Here is a 12,022-nt window from a genome sequence, read left to right on the forward strand (position 1 = left end):
AGGGGTGATGTGAGCTGGCTCAGGGATGCATACAAATCACATCCTCTTGTCTGTCTGTTTTGTTGACTGGTTCTCCTCAGGGTCGTGGCTATCTTAAGTAGCAGCCTGAAGGATAAAGTGTGCCCTGTCTGCGCTGTAAAACTTTGACTATGGACCAATCGTATCTGACATACAGCAGCATGAGGTTTGGTTTAGCCTTTGGATTCAGAACAAATCACTGGCTATCAATGGCTGATAGTGACATGCAGTTTACTGAAGCTCTCCTTTTTGACAGCTCTACGTGGGAAAGAAATGGATCGTTTTTAAGTTAGGGTGTTTGCGTTTCAAATTATGCTCTGCATGAATCATTTTTAACATGAAAATGAAACTATTAAATTACAAAATTTTAAAAAGTGAAGTATTTTGCTTCAGTGGTCTGGATTCAACATGCAACGTCTAGGCTACAAAAGATCACACATCTGGAAACATATGAGGCTGTTAAACGTTCTCAGTGAGATTTTGCTATGTTGATGTGTATAAATTTATAACTTTTGCTGCTTTCACTAAAATGTATCTTTAATCACAGAATTTAACTAATAGACAAGTTTAATGTCCTTTCAGTGTCATTCCACCTAGCATCAAAACTTGTTAATAGCAGATAAAATTAGAGTTTATCTATAATCTGCTTTAATATTTATAGAAGGTTTCTATAATTTGACTTTAAAACATTTGAACCTCTTACTCCTCATATAAAAAGGTATACAATCAGTTGCTATGAGAAACACAGAAAAATAAATAAATGACATAATCAGGGCCCTCAAAAAGGTTACAATCTAGCAAGGGAGAAAAAGCATAAACATAAAGGAAAGCCTACTAACATAAATACTGTGAAAAAATATAAAAATTTTTGAGAGCTTAGAAGGGAGAATATTTACTCCTAGCTGGCCTTTGAGTAAATGGCAAGATTCCAAAAATGGAAATGAGAATGAGCAAGGAAAGGCATTCCAGAGAGAACAAGGTAAACAAACACTCTGGAGTAGATGAGGAGGTCAAGTATTAGGTGGGATACAGATACTGTCCTCCAGAAAAGATCATGTGGCCAAAATATGTAGGGTGAGTAATTGGCAGGAGAAACTGGAGCTTAAGAGACTTATTGCAAATAAGCCAAATATAAGGTAATAAGTCTTTGACTAGGGTAACTGAAGCCATAGTAAAGAAGAAAGAATTATTTCCAAGAAGCATTTGAGAAATAGAGTGCTCTTTGTTTGAAAAGGGGAGTAAACATTTCCCGGAGTAATCTTCCTCAGACATGTACATACATAGGGTCCTTTAGTGTCTTTCCAGGATGACAGCAACTCACTGAGCAAAGATTTATTGTAAGACTTAGGGCACTGTTAGTTTTTCCATCATACCTTCCAGTCTGAGGTCCTTCAGGAGGCCTACTCAGCCTCTTTGGTCTTTCTCTCCAGTATAATATATGCTTACATGATTATTGGTTAAGTAAATGAATGAATACAAATACATCAATGTTTTCTTTCTAGATCATTAGAGAATTATGATATCTTTGATAAGAATTAAAAAAAAAAACAGAGGAAGAGGAGCAGGCTTTTCAACGGCAGTGAGTTCAGTTATAGACCTCTTCACTCAGCTCAGAGCCCCACAAGCAGAGTCATTATGAAACCTCAAGGCAGCTTTCTGAGTCAGCTTTTTGTATTGTTTACAAAATCAATGTTGTAATCATGATATTCTAGTAACCCATTATTCTGAGATGTTTAGCTCAGTCTCCATATTCACAGGCGTTATAACTTCTCTATTGATATTTACGGTGAAATTAAATGACAATATCAATTATATGTGAAGGGTGAATTTGGATTAAAACATGCATCTTAGCTTCTAAAATTATATATTTCAAAAGCAAAAGCAAATAGAAAAACATTCAGCCCCAAAGGTTCTAGATTGAGTGCCTATGAATGTGTACTGGATTACAAGTTGGTTCCCAACTTTCCATGTCATCTAATTTTCTGATGTTTATATTTTCAGCAAACTACTCTGAAACTCATTTTTGTATACATGCTACATAGCAGGTTAGATTTTTCTAAGAATATGAAGAATCCTTATAAGAGGAAATGCTTGAGGTTTATATTCATGACAGGATCATTAAGTCCTGTTGTTAAGTCCAATTTGTATCTTTAGAGTTTTATCAGCTTTGATATCTGAGTTCTATTAAATAAACTTGCAAAGTTGTGTGAGTAATGCTAAAGGCATGCTCTATTTCTCATAGTCTAGAAAGTACTACAACCATGTTCACTCCAGAGCCATTTGTCAATTCTGGGAAAGGAGAGAGAATAAAAGAGAGAGATAAAACCTCCCTGTGAGATCACCATAGGCCTTTGTCAGCATCCAGCCCCTTAGTCTCTAGATTCTAGTAACTATTTCCTTCTTTTGCCCCTTCAGGCTTAGGGATTATAGCAATGCCTAAATCTCTAGCCCTAGGGCATGGCACCATCCTTTGTGTTTTCCTTGCCTTCCTCTTAATAAACTGCTTCTTCATTAAACTCTCCTTGAATTTTTTTCTTTTTGCTTTTTGGGTTTGTTTTTTTTTGTTGTTGTTGTTTTTGTTTTTGTCTTTGTTTTTAGACGGAGTCTTATTCTGTTGCCCAGGCTGGAGTGCAGTGCCATGATCTCAGCTCACTGCAACCTCCACCTCCCAGGTTCAAGCGATTCTCCTTGCCTCAGTCCCCTGAGTAGCTGGTACCACAGGCGCATTGCATGGCAACCAGCTAATTTTTGTATTTTTAGTAGAGATGAGGTTTCACCATGTTGTCCAGGCTAGTCTCGAATTCCTGACCTCAGGTGATCTGCCCGCCTTGGCTTTCCAAAGTGCTGGGATTATAGGCAAGAGCCACACGGTGCCTGGCCTTCTCCTTGAAATTTTTCAATTTGACCATCCTATCTCATTCCTACCAGGATACTAATTGATATAATAGTCATAGGAGATTAAATGTACTGGTTTCAAAAGCTTCCACAATTTTATTCATATTTAAATTTTACTCATATTAAAAGTATTTCTGCCTTTAACCCATGAATAAAATTGTTAACAAAATCACCTGTTTCAGTTCATCTGGGGTAGAAAAGGAAATTATTAGAAGAATCCCAGAAGAATCTGTGCCAACTGGAGTCCCATAGTGAAATTGTTAATCAATTAATTGTTTGGAAAGAAAAAGTATAAATATTGGAAATATAACAAAAGTGATAATAGGCAATTCAGTTGTAAAATACGGTCTTCTTAAGTACAATTTAATACCATACAGAATATGATTATTTTTCCTTGAATTTATGGATATCTTTCCATCTTTGGATCCTGCAGACTGCAGTATTCAATCTTCTCCTCTATTTCACTCACTCCTTTTTATATCTCAACCATTCTCATGACCTTAAATATTATCTGAACACTTCCTCCGGACAGCAAGGAGTGGATAGCAGAAGACCAACATTTTCACCAAGAACAACTGTGAAAACATTCACATTTAAATAAAGTTCACAAATAAAATTCAAAAATTATCTGTTTAAGTCAGCACAGAGCTGCTGAGGCAGTAAGAACTGGAACTGCTTAACTTTGGAAGAGATACGAACTTACTGGAAGTGAGCTGACTTCTTTAGCCATTTTACTTGGCCCACTTATCTATTCTGGGCAAATAAAAGGTTTAGAATTCAGCCTGTCTACCTACAGGGGAGCCATTTCCAGGGACAAGGAAAACCAGCAGAGATTGGTTTTTTTGTTTTGTTTTTTTTGGTTTTTTTTTTTTTTTTTTTTTTTGAGACGGAGTCTTGCTCTGTCGCCTGGGCTGGAGTGCAGTGGCCGGATCTCAGCTCACTGTAAGGTCCGCCTCCCGGGTTTACGCCCTTCTCCTGCCTCAGCCTCCCGAGTAGCTGGGACTACAGGCGCCCGCCACCTCGCCTGGCTAGTTTTTTTTTTTTTTTTTTTTTTTTTTTGTATTTTTAGTAGAGACGGGGTTTCACCTTGTTAGCCAGGATGGTCTGGATCTCCTGACCTCGTGATCCGCCCATCTCGGCCTCCCAAAGTGCTGGGATTACAGGCTTGAGCCACCACGCCGGGCCCCAGCAGAGATTTGTAAGAGACTTGGGGTAACCTTATACACAGCTGGTTATTCTTTCAAGATACTTTCCAAGTCCTAGTGTTGAATGGGGCAAGAGACCCAAAACTTAAGCAGAAAGCCCCCCAAAGCAGAGGAAAGCTTTCAACAGCCTCACAAGACAAAGACTGGAAATCAGGACCTATCAGGGAAAGGATTGGGGGTGAATTAGAGTTAGACTGAGCCTTACCAGTGGTGCAACCCAGCCTTATCAGTCATCATTCTATTGGCCTAGACAAAGGTGGGTTCAATCCTCTCTGGATAAATATAATATCATCTGCAGCCTCTGCAATGCTGACATTGTTGATGCTGTTCAATTCATATGTAGCATTCAACCAAAAATCACTAAAAATACCAAAAGAAAATGCTACATTCCTTTTATAAGGAGATAAATTTTTTAAAAAGACAATAGAAATAAATTCATAGAGACTCTAGATATCTAGAAATCAATTCATAGAGGCTCTGGAGTTAGGTGAAAAATTATTTTAAAATAACTAAAAATCATCTATATTGATTACTATTAAATTTTTACCACCAGTCTAGACTTCTCCCCTGGACTCCACACTTGTAGATAACTATCTACTCCATGTCTTCATTTAGATGACTAATACACATTTCAAACCCAAAAGTACAAATAAAATTCCTGATCCTACCACTCGAAACTCATTTTCTTTATAGACATTCACATTTCAGTAAATAGAAAGTTGTCGAAGCCAAAAAAAGTTGAAGTTATTCTTGCCTCTCTTCTTGCCCTCATACCCCATATCCAACATATCAGTGAATTCTATATGCTCTCTTACAAATTATACCTACAATGCTAACATGTTTTACTACCTTACTTCTATTTCCTTGGTTGAGTCTTGCCTGGATAAGTGTAATAGTGTCCTTCTCATCTCTTGTATCTCTCTTTGTCCTCTGTGGACTATTCTTGACACAGAAGATGAAACAACGCACTTGTTATAGTAGTCAGATTATAACTCCTCTGCTCAAAAATTTCCAATGCTTTTCTATATAAATTAAAAGGAGCTCCATTATGCTACAGTAACAAACAGAGCCAAAATCTCAGTATCTTCAAACAACAGATTTATTTCTCATTCACATTATCTGTCCATTATAGGACAGATGAGCACTCCATTTCATATCATTTTACCTCAAACACCCCAGGAGTTAGGTCATTGTAAGAGCTACCAACTGTATCATTGTCAACTGCAGCTCAGAGGAAAAGAAGAGAACAGTGAGGAGCACATAGACTCTTTAGAATAACAATCACTGCCACTTATATTCCATTGGCCAAAGCCAGTCATGTGGCAACCCAAATCCTATCTGATTGACAAGCCTCTACATTATCCCATCTCTGTGTCACCTTACCTTTCTCATCTTCTCCTGATTCACAGTGCTTCAGGCATACTAGTCTCTTTGATGCTCCTCAAACAGTCCATGCAAGCTCCAGCTTAGAACTTGCTGTTCCCTCTACTTAGAACAGTCTTCTCCCAGTTATCCCTCCCCTGGCTATTTTAGATCTTTGTTCAAAATTCACCATCTCACAAGACTTCCCTTACCATCCTATTTTAAATTTCAGCACTTAATATGCACCTCTGTTGCTCTCTATCCCCCTTCTCATCTTCATTTTTCTCTGTTGGACTTATCATCATGAAATTCTATATTTTTACTTCTTTATTATGTGTTTCTCTTCACTAGACTATAAGCTTCATAAGGGCAGGTATTTTTTTTCCAACTGAGTTAGCTCCAATACCTACAGGAATTGCAAATACATAATGGGTGCTAAATAAATATCTGTTGCATAAATATAATGTCCTATCTTATTTTTATGGGACTTTAAAGTGTACAAACCATTCTGATATGCATCCTCTCATTCAATATTTACAACCACCAAGAGAAGGACTAGCATGTAAATATATCGACCCACCTTAATACAATGGCAAATGTGTAACTTGAGCAAGTATAGTCTGAAGTACCCACTGATAATCGCCAAGTTTAATACAATGAGAAGTGGATGAGAGGAGCAGTTCAAATCATCTACTGGAATGTAAACGCTTTACTGTCTGCACATCTCTAATAAGAATTGATGTGGTGTGTCATCTGTAATTTAATCACCAGCATTACATCTTGATAGTAAACAAGGATCACTAGACTATTCCCTATAAAGTTAGATTACCACACACACAAAATACACACTGAATTTGGGTAGTATTTCAGGTGTGACACAGATGATAAATGGAAGAAATTCAAACTAAATGTAGCAGTCTTATAGCTGATCCTATCATGCTTCTAAATTTTAGTGCTTGCTGCACTGTATCACCTGTCCAGTCCAACCTCACCCCAACTGTCTGAACACAGAGGAATAAATTAATTCCTGAGTTATATTTATGGATTTAAACTTATTTTTATTGCTGGGCATGTTGTTTTCATTGAGGAAACATTGTATTGCAGATTTTTTTCAGGAATTGTGATGTAATGGCAGTTGAAACAATTTATTTAAACAACGCTACTATGAAGAGATCCAACACATATATGCATATATATGGGATGCTTTGGGGTTTTTTTAAATATTTTTAAAGAAGTTAGTTTTTTACGAAGTTGACAAATTTTGCATGTGTGTTGTACGTAGAGCCTTTTATTGCCAATTATTTCATAGACTATTGGTATACAACAGAGTAAAAGAATCCATCTGAAAGCATAAGCTAGAGAAAAATATGAGCATCTCTCTCTACCTCTCACAGATACACATGCCCCAGATATTTACCATGCTATCATATTTACTAAATTATTAAATCATCAGAAGATGATTAATCTTAATCTTAATCATCTTCTGATGATTTCATAATTTATTTTATTGTTTTACAATTACACAAAGTTTATTTTTTAGCTATATAAAACTAGACAGCAAAATATATGACATTAAACAGTGTAAAAGGGGTTAGTGGTTTACAGTCTATACAGTCCACAACTTTATATGCAAATGAATAAATAAAAAATTAAGCAAAATGTTCCTTCTTGAATCAAGTGGAAAAATAACTGATTATAAGAAGTTACTGCACAGTGAAAGCTTCCTCTTGAGATTCTTAAATCTAGGATTTTGCTGCTCCAGTGTTATGCAAGCATAAGGACCATGGACAGCGTCTTGGGTTTACATATGAATACATGTTTCCATGATAGGAAATAACAGTGGATTCTTAAAAATGCATTATAGAAAATGCCATTTGATGTTTCTTCCATTTCTAATAAATTAAAAATCAGTTGTTATTGAAAGGCTTCACAAATTCACAGAGGACCTTGAAGACTAACATATTAGTTTCTTTTTTTGAAGACATGTCAAACCACATTTTACATGTTCCCATTTACAATAATGATCAAATAACCACTTTTAGAAGAAGATTATTTAATTTTCAACAAAAGAAAAGTCTGGACCATCAGTTGTTTGTTAGCTTGGTTTATGGGAGAGGAGGAGTGAAGAGAACATGGTCACACATTATTTCTTCTGCTTCTTTCATCACCACTTCATTGTATTAACACATATTCTTAGACATAAAATGATCTCAGGCCACTTCTTCTCAAATTGTATGTCTATTACACTTTTTCTTACATTGATCTTATGATGTAGTCTTCTGATCTTGGTTCAAATAAGAAAAACGAACTTATTCTGAACTTACAGAATCAGACATTCTAATCACAAGTCTTGTGCAGGGAACCTGATGTTTGATAATCTTCACCACAGAGCTGGTGGTGTTTGCTTGAGAGCATGTTAGCATTAATGTATTTGTCCTCACATTTAATTTAAAGCATCTTACACAGACACCATTAATGGTATTTTGCTAGCACTTTCAAATGACTTCTAATGTAATTTAAATCAATTCAATTTAACAGCCATTTATTGTGCAAAGATCTGCACTTTGTGTGTTTTAGGTGATACAAAAGCAAAGTCCCTATCCTAAAGGATATTGTGGTCTATAGAGGAGAATGAATGTGGACATCACTCACATGACACAATGAAGATTATAAAGAGTGCTATAATGGAGGCTCAGCACAGTTCTAGGTGAGCACAAAGGAGATGGATGGATTTTTATGGGTATAAAATAAAATAGTAAATGTTTCAAGGAACTGATTAAAGACTTGAAGCAAAAATAGACTTTCAAGAGCCACAGCCATTGTGGTGGATAAATTACTTACAAGGAAGGTTTCAAGTTTGAGATATGGAATGAAAGTTTTAACACAGTGATGTATGTAATGTGGAGGAAATAAAGTCATCTTGTGTAGGGCACATTGGGTGGAAACATGACTATCCTGGAAGATATACCTGGAGAGGTAAACTGGGACAAAGGAAAGCTTCAAACACTCGACTAGGGTATGAATCCTAGTACTTAGGTGATGCTGTTATTGGTGGGTTTTGAAGGACATTTTGATAACAAAAAAATAATCCTAGCATTGCATGATGGATGTACTGAGGAGGCAGGAAAGAATTTTGATTTAGAAGCTGAAGGAGACATTTTGAAAGATGCCTGTGATTTTGCTTCCAGGAGATTGGGATGACAGTACTGCAATTTTTAGATGTAAGGAATGCTGGAAGAGGAGCACATATAGACAGAAAGACGATGACTTCAATTTCAAACTCTGTGAGTTTGACCTTGCAGCCTGACTTCTATGCAAAAATAACTATTGGGCATTACAAAACAATCATCAGTTTGGGGAAAAAAAACTGCTCAAACTATTTTTAGGTAGATTTGGTTTATTTCTTAAGAAAAAAAGAATTTTTTTTACCATTTCTGGAATTTACCAATAACATTTACCAATTAAAAAATAATTATTTGAAGTCAATATTTAGGGAGAGGCCTTTTGTTAATTAAAGAAAACCTACTTCTTTCTTGTTATTTTTATAACTTGTTATTTTTATAACTTGTTATTTTATTTCTTGTTATTTTTATAATTTCTTGTTATTTTATAAAAATAACAAGAAAGAAGTAGGCATGCAAGTCTCACTGTAAAGTTTTGGAAAATTCAAATAAAAAATTTAAAAAATTCATTTCATTCTATACCACAGAAACAATGACTACTGACCTTCTGAGTTAGATGTTCACGTCTTTGTTCATGAGTAAATATATGTGTGTGTGTGAGTATGTGCACAAGTACATGGATATGTATGGTAAATAAAATGGGATCATAGAATTCTGTGATCTGCTTTATTTAATCAATAAAATGGGAGCATTTTTTCATGACATTAAATAATCTTTTATAACTTCATCAAAAAAACTAATAGGCTTTTTTAAGAGTAGTTTTACATTTACATAAAAGTTCAGTAACATGAACATTATATAGGAGCTCTCCTATATACCCCTTCTCCCTAGACACACGGTTTTTTCTATTATTATCTTGTGTTAATATGATACATTTGTTACAAATGATGGACCAATTTTTTTGCTTTTATTACTTAGTTACGTATTAATACTTTTACCTTTGATGTTAGATCCAGAGGGATACATATGCAGGTTTGTTTCCTGGGTATATTGTGTGATGCTAAAGTTTGGGGCATTATTGATCCCATCCCCCAGGTACTGAGCATAGTACCCAATAGTTAGTTTTTCAACCCACACCTCTCTCCCTGTATCCCCTGTCTAGTAGTCCCCAGTTTCTATTGTTGCCATCTTTATATCCATGAGTACCCAATTATTACTTCCCACTTATAAGTAAAAACATGCGGTATTTGTTTTTCTGTTTCTGTGTTAATTCGCTTAGAATAAGGGCCTCCAGCTGCATCCCATGTCACTGCAAAGAATATTATTTCATTCTTTTTATGGCTCTGTAGTATTCCATAGTGTACACATACCATATTTTCCTTTTTCTTTTAACTTTTATTTTAGTTTCAGGGCTACATGTGCAGGCTTGTTATACAGGCAAATTGCATGTTTCAGGTGTTTAATGTACAGATAATTTTGTCATCCTAGTAATAAGCATAGCACCTGATATTCCTATCCAGTTTTTCAATCCTCACCCTCCTTCCACCCTCCACCATTGCAGTGTTTGTTGTTCCCTTCTTTGTGTCCATGTGTACTCAATGTTTAGCTCCCATTTATAAGTGAGAACATGCAGTATTTGGTTTTCTGTTCCTGCATTAGTTCACTTAGGATAATGGCCTCCAGCACCATCCATGTTACTGCAAAGGACAAGATCTTACTCACTTTTATGGCTGCATAGTATTCCATGGTGTATACGTACCACATTTTCTTTATCAAGTGTATTGTTGATGAGCATCTAGGTAGATTCCATGCCTTTGCTATTGCGAATAATGCTGTGATGAACATACGTGTGCACACTATGTTAAAAAATTTTATATTCCTTTGGGTATATATCCAATAATAGCCAATAATGGCATTGCTGGGTTGAATGGTAGTTCTGTTTTAAGTTCTTTGATAAATCTCCAAATTGCTTTCCACAATGGCCACATTCCTATCAGAAGCGTAAAAGCATTCCCTTTTTTCCACAACCTTGCCAGCATCTGGTATTTTTTGACTTTTCAATGATAGTCATTCTGAGTGATGTAAGATGATATCTCATTGTGGTTTTGATTTGCATGTCTCTAATGATTAAGTGGTGTTGAGCATTTTTTCAAGTTTGTTGGCCACATATATCTCTTCTGTTAAAAGTGTCTGTTCTTTTAAAAGTGTCCTTTGCCAACTTTTTAATGGAGTTGTTTGTTTTTTGCTTGTACATTTTTTGAAGTCCCTTACAGATTCTGGATATTAGACCTCTGTCAGATGCATAGTTTGCAAATAGTTTCTCCCATTCTGTGGGCTATTTACTCTGTTGATAGTTTCTTTTTACTGTCCAGGTCTTTCGTTTAATTAGATCCCATTTGACATTTTTGTTTTTGTGGCAAATGCTTTTGGAATCTTCGTCATGAAATATTTGCCAGGACCTACATCTGGAAAGGTATTTCCCAGGTTTTCTTCAAGGATTTTTTTATGGTTTTAGGTTTTACATTTAAATCTTTAATCTATCTCAAGTTGATTTTTGTATATGGTACAAGGAAGGGGTCCAGTGTGAATCTTCTGCATATAGCTAGTCAGTTATCTGAGCACCATTATTGAAAAGGGAGTCCTTTCTTTATTGCTTATTTTTGTCAATTTTGTCAAAGATCAAATGGTTGTAGGTGTGTGGCTTTATTTCCAGCCTCTCTATTCTGTCCCATTGTGCTATGTGTCTGTGTTTGCACTAGTACCATGATGTTTTGGTTACTACAGCCTTGTAGTGTAGTTCGAAGCTGGGTAATGTGTTGCCTTCAACTTTGTTCTTTTTGTTTAGGAATGCCTTTGCTATTCAGGCTTTTCTTGTCGTTCCATGTGAATTTTAGGATAGCTTATTCTATTTTTGTGGAAAATGACGTTGGTAGTTGGATAGGATTAGTGTTGAATTTCTTGGTTGATTTGGGCAGTATGGCCATTTAAATGATAGTGATTCTTCTAATCCATTAGCACAGAATGTTTTTCCATTTGTTTGTCTCATCTGTGATATTTTTGAGCAGTGTCTTTTAGCTCTCCTTGTAGACATCTTTCACCTCTTTTGTTAGATGTATTCCTCGGTATTTCTTTTTTCTTCTTCTTCTTACTTGAGGCTATTGTAAATGGAATTGCATTCTGATTTGTCTCTGAGTTTGAATGTTATTGGTGTATAGAAATGCTACTGATTTTTGTACACTGATTTTGCATCCAGAAACTTTACTGAAGTCATTTATCAGTTCTAGGAGCCTTTCGGCAAAGTTTTTAGGGATTTTTAGACATAGAATCATATCATGAGTGAAGAGAGATAATTTAACTTTTTATTTTCCTATTCATATTCCTTTAATTATTTCCTTTCCCTGGTTTTTCTGGCAAGGACTT

The sequence above is a fragment of the Macaca thibetana genome, chromosome 4, assembly GCF_024542745.1.
Source record: "Macaca thibetana thibetana isolate TM-01 chromosome 4, ASM2454274v1, whole genome shotgun sequence".
NCBI lineage: Eukaryota > Metazoa > Chordata > Mammalia > Primates > Cercopithecidae > Macaca > Macaca thibetana.